We start from the raw sequence: 6000 nt of genomic DNA on the forward strand, positions 1-6000 counted from the left end.
AAAATCAAAAAAATAATAAAACACAGTATCAAATTTGAATTTGTGAGGTCTCAATTGCCACAAAATGATTTTTTTTTTAATGTAATTTCATTCTTCTATCTTTACTTGCTTAATAGCAAAGGGAGTGAAGCTTTTCAGCGTGAAAGTCCACATTTGTGATTTACAAATCGTTACATGTTGTATGTGTTGTCTTTATGCTGAAGGAATAAAAAAGTTTAAAAAAATAATAATAATTAAACAAACCGCTGAACCTCCTAACTGGACACTTGCACGAAACTGTTGGCAAAATGCAGTTTAACATTACCCCCTTTAAATCCATATTTCTACATCTTAAATTTTAAATTTGGTTAAAAATCATCTTGAAAAGGTCTTTAAAAGCCTTCAGTTTAAGTGTCTGATACCTGTAGACACCCTTAATATTTACATGTACACATTTCATAATAGAGTTTAGTGTAAATTTCCCAAATCAGACAGAATTACAATCTAAATTAAGCATATTTTACAACTAAAATATTGCATTTTATTCTGCTAACAAGTGATATTTATACAAATACTTATGGTACTGTGCTGTATGGTTTATGTGCTGAAGTGTGTGATATTTTTAGTTCTTTTTATTCATGTCTTCCTGCTCTGTGTGGCTTTCTTGCTGATTTTGACGCTTTTGTTGTCATTTTAGCATCTTATTTCTGTTTTTCTGAACTTGTTACTTTTAGAGCATCTCGTTAAATGTCTGCGGTTGAAAAATTAGCCGGCAGACACATTCACAAAAAAAAGTGATTAATGTGTTTTGTTTTGTTGTTTTTTGATTAATGAAATGAATAAAATATCGCATGCTGATAAATTTAACATCCTTTATTTTTTAATGCGTGGCAGCATCAGTTTAACATTCAAAGCAATTCATTTTGCATCTTTATTTTAATTTTCTTTTTATTATAAGTGATATAAGAATTTAATTTTCTGCGCAAAAACTTAAAATTTAGATTTTTAATGTCTGTTTTGTTGCTGGGGTTTGGTAACAGTTCAACAGTGACTAATATATAAATTCATAAAGGCGTGAGATGAAAGGCTGTTAAATGAGTGTTTATTCAGAGTTGGAAATGCAATGATAGTGGCGTGCGTCACATTTGAATACAGCGGGTTGGCTCCGCACGCGGCCATTGTGTTCCCATTAAAAGCCGATTTCACGGCCAACAGAACCGCAACAAAAGAGGCAGCAGGTCCGAAAAGTTTGAAAAGACTTGAGGAGAATAAAGGAGGAAGAGAAGGAGGAGGAGGAAAGACGAAGAAGAAAAAGGAGAGGAGATAGAAGGAAGATCGTCAGCAGTGTGCTTTACTTTTTTTCACTTTTCTTCCAAATGGATGACTAAGAATATGCTGTAAGATACTGCAGTATTATCATAACATAACGGTATTTGTATGTGTGTTTGCATGTTTTAGAAAAATCTTGGTTTTATGATTTTCTTGAGTGTGTAGTTCTCTATTATCTTCATTTCTCCATGTTTTTAATATCTATAAATGTATGTAAATATCTATATTATCTCTATCTATATGTAGTAACTATGTATTTATATATAAATTCCATCAATTTCCGCATTTATAAATCTTTTACCATCTTCATGTATTCATTTAAATCCTTTAATACATCACTTTACCTAAACATCTGTTTATGATTTGATATCCAAATATAAATCTGTCATCTCTTTATTCATTTTTTAAATCAAATTTAAATTTCTCCCTGTCTCTACATATTTAATAAATATTAATATGACTCTTGCATGTCTCTGTGTATCTCCAAAGCTCAGTTTTATTTCAGTATACTATATGCAGTATTTCCCCTACAAACACCCTCTAAATCTACAGCTATGTACTGTCCCCAAATATCTCTGTATTATTCCAGAATATGTGTCTATAAATAACTACCTCTTCTCCATGTTTATTCAAATCTTTGCATTATCTCTATATATTTATTTTGCTGTCTGCATTACTGTCATATTTCACCTAAAAATAATTATCTCTGATTCTTCACATTTTACTATCGTCATCATTTTGTCTAAAGAAAATACCTTTACACTATCGTTTATATCTCTATATAAATCTCATATATATATATATTATATATATATTTTTTTTTTTTTTAATTAATTTTTTAAAATTTATTTAGTTCATTAATTTGGGACAGTGCACATGAATCAACATATCAGCAGTAAGCATCAATGTATATATGCCAAAATTAGCGCAATTGCTAAATTTCATCCGTAGTCCATATTTCTATATTTGTGGTGTTATGTATTTATTTATACAGTTTTATGTATTTAATTATATACGCTATGAAAAACAATATATCTTCTTTCCCAAGCTTCCTCTTCAACTCCTCCTTTGACGCCAAAAAGACGTAACAGGATTTAAGGGTCAACTTTAATTTAATTTCTTCTTAAACCACATTTAAGTAAAATGACAAATAAATCTACCTTGTACGTTACTTTATCTTTATGTTATCTACATATATCTCTACGAAAAATATATGTGTATTTTCACTATTTCTGCATCTTTCTTTCTTTGTATTTGTCAAAACATTATTTATATATTTAATTCTAAATATGGCTGCCACGAAACACCAAAACACTGAGCACGACTCACCAGCAACCAACCACTGCAGGAGGAGGAGGAGGAGGAGGAGGAGGAGGAGGAAGAGTTTACGGCCGGACAGATGGACCCCCGTTCAAAAAACTGCTGGGTCATTTAGACAGAGAGAGAGAGAGAGGGAGGGAGGGAGGATGACACTGGTTATACTGAGAGAAAAGAGAGAGAGAGAGTCAGTGGGACAGATGCGAGGCAAAGCGGAGCAGTGTTTGTCACTAACGCTATAGATTAGCATGTGGTCTCCAGCACAAAGCTGCAGATCAATACTGCTGCCCTGTTCACAGCAGATGGCCCGGGACAGAGAGAGAGAGAACAGAGAGGAGGAAGCAGGAGGAGGAAACGTCCCAATCAACCTGCAGCTCTGCAGCTTTATTCACATTTTACAGCCTGACGCTCGCTTTCAAACGCAGCCAACGCAGCTCGCCAGGACTCACAGCAGAGGAGCCTGCTCAGTCACAGCTCCGGCCTGTTTCCTCACAAACTCTCATACAACTGTATATCACTACAATAATAATAATAACAACGATAATAATAACTGATCAAAATTTAAATGAATCTGATGTTTGTTTTTTTGTTTGTATTCTTTTGTTGCCTTTGTCTTTTTTTTGTTTTGTGTTTACATTTATCATTCTGATGGTTATGTATGTCTAAAATGTGGACATAAATGTTTACTTCTTATTTTAATTTTCTATCATTTGTCTTTCAGTTTCTCTGGCGGGGATTAAAAAAAAGGGACAATATGCAAGCTCTTATATTTTGATAATCCACGCTGCTTGTACTGCTATTGTACTACTATGTTGTTGAAAACCATTAAAATAAAATTGAATATATATATATATATAGATATATATGAACACAGATGACTTGATTAAAAAAATCCTTTTTTCTCTGTTTTTCTTCATCAAAGGTCAAACTGAATGAGCGAAAATCAAAATAAACGAATCCCTTATAATAACATTTAATTAAACATAATTTAATGTTTTACTACTTTAATTTAATGTCTTCATTTCAATCTATTCTAAAGCAGTGCTAATTAGTAAAGCACAGTTTTAACAATGACGCTTATTTATATGTTTTTATATTTTTACAGTATAATGCTTCACACCATTACTATTTATTACGCGTTAACTGTCATGTGAAATTATTAACGGTGGACATAAGGTAAAAGGTGTATCCAGTGTATACAGATTTTATTTGAATTTATATATAATTTTTATCTAATTTGTATTTTTGTTTTACCTTTTTTCCTTTTTGCTCTTGCTTCTGACTCTTGAGCTGCTGTTATTTTTGTAGGAACGTATTTAAAATAAAACTATTGTTAATTTAATCATATTTTTGGGGGCATTTTAACACATTAAAAAATACATTTGAACTGAAATTTTAGCATGCTTTATTATTTATGATTGAGTATTTTTGACTTGTTATTAAAAATCTAAAAAGAAATTGGCAAAAACACATTTGTTTTTTGAAATGCAGCTTAAAAAGCTAATAAAACAATGAAATGAATATACAGCTTTTCTGATAGCTATTTTAATGCAAAAATATTTATATATATTTGAAACATACCAGTGAAAACTAAAATAGCATGCAGTAAATAAAAATGTTAATGTTATACAATATTAAAATAAAATATTAGAATATTAAAATAAATATGTAAAATGTTAATAAATATATGTAACTAGACTGAGTATCTTTTTCTAAAGGGAGATTTTTTTTTACAAGTATTTTCACTAAAAAAAGTTAAGTTTAAATTATAATAAAGACTTTGTTACCATATACTGGGACAGTTATCGTACCATGAAATTTTCTTTCTGTTGCAACCCTCAAAATGAGAATGTAGTTTCCTGCTGTTTGACACAACATGACTCCGCTCAGAGAGCAGATAAAACAGGCTAATGATTACCTCAGCAGTCAGTCAGTCAGTCAGTTCAGTCAGTCAGTCAGTCAGTCAGTGTGCTACTGTGATGCCAATAATACTGCAAACAACTCAGTGACTAACCTTCACTTCCATATTTAACATTGTATATAAAAGTTCAAATAAAAGGTCCAAACAGTTTTCCCTCTCCACATTAGTACATGTACTCAGCGTTTCATAATATGATTATGGGAAAGACATTTCAAGCAAGTACACAAGAAGCCATCAACAAACCTCAGTATGAGCCTGTGAAACATTAATTCAGACTACATTATGCACAAATTGCAGTGTACACAATATAATATATTGTGCACTACAATGGCACGACACCTCTGCAGACCACTGTTTGAGAACTACTAACAGCAAAACCGGTTGTTTTTTTGCTGCATTTCCAGCAGCTTTTTAACCGCAAAATTTTGGCGTTTTTTGCCAAAATCGCTGTCTTTCGATTAGGGATAGCACCACGAGAAAGCAGTTGTTTTTCAACAAGAAAAACCCCCAAAACCGAGTATTTTAAGCCAAAACATGATCTTTTTTCCCACATGTAACCAAGTGGTTTTGTGCCTGAACATAACCACACGTAACAAATATTGTACAAATGTAACAGATCTGTTTTTTGCATAATACCAACATTTATTCTGGTGATTCAGTTGCCACAAAATACTCACTGGAGTGCCAAACGTGGATTAATAAACCAAAGAAATAGTCCCAAAATAATGCACGACTTCCGCTTGTTTGAGTAGCATTTGATTAAAAAGTGCAGCTCTTTTATGAAATAAATTACTTTTTTTTGCCTCTTTCGTGGGATTTAAACAGTGAAAAGTTGATTTTTAGTGCTTGAAACTGTTTGCATATTTAAGGTTTTTTAGGGGGCGGGGCTGTAGTCCCTACCTGGCAGTGATGTCAGCGGTTTGTTTACACCGCCATATTGACCACAAACTCTATCACTTCCTCCTCCGCCTCTCCTTCCTCCCCCTGCAGCTGCTCCTTTACAGTCCCTCCCCCCACCTCCTAAACCTCCCCCTCCTTTCCTCCACCTTGTCCATTTCTATATCATCTGCATCCTACATCTTCACCTCCTCCTCATGTTCTCCTCCCCTCCCTCATCCAGCCCTTCTTCACCTCCTCTTGCTCACCCAGCTGTACCTCCCACTCCTCCTCTTTATTACCACCTCCTCTATCAGTTTTGTGGAACATCAGGTGAAACAAAAAAACGGTAGTTGTCTCTTAAATCAGCAAGACAGCTAAAAGTTTTAAGTGGAGACAGACAGACAGAGAGACAGACAGACAGAGACAGAGAGACAGAGAGACAGGTCGTCCCTCAGCAGACCCCCTGCCCATCTCCCTGACAGCTGATCAAAAGGAGAAAATGGGTCAGGCTTCTGTTCTTCTGTCCTTAATTACACAACAGTCTTTAAACAAAGCAACATCTGCCCAACTCCCCA

Source organism: Plectropomus leopardus, chromosome 20 (genome assembly GCF_008729295.1).
Source record: "Plectropomus leopardus isolate mb chromosome 20, YSFRI_Pleo_2.0, whole genome shotgun sequence".
Lineage (NCBI taxonomy): Eukaryota > Metazoa > Chordata > Actinopteri > Perciformes > Serranidae > Plectropomus > Plectropomus leopardus.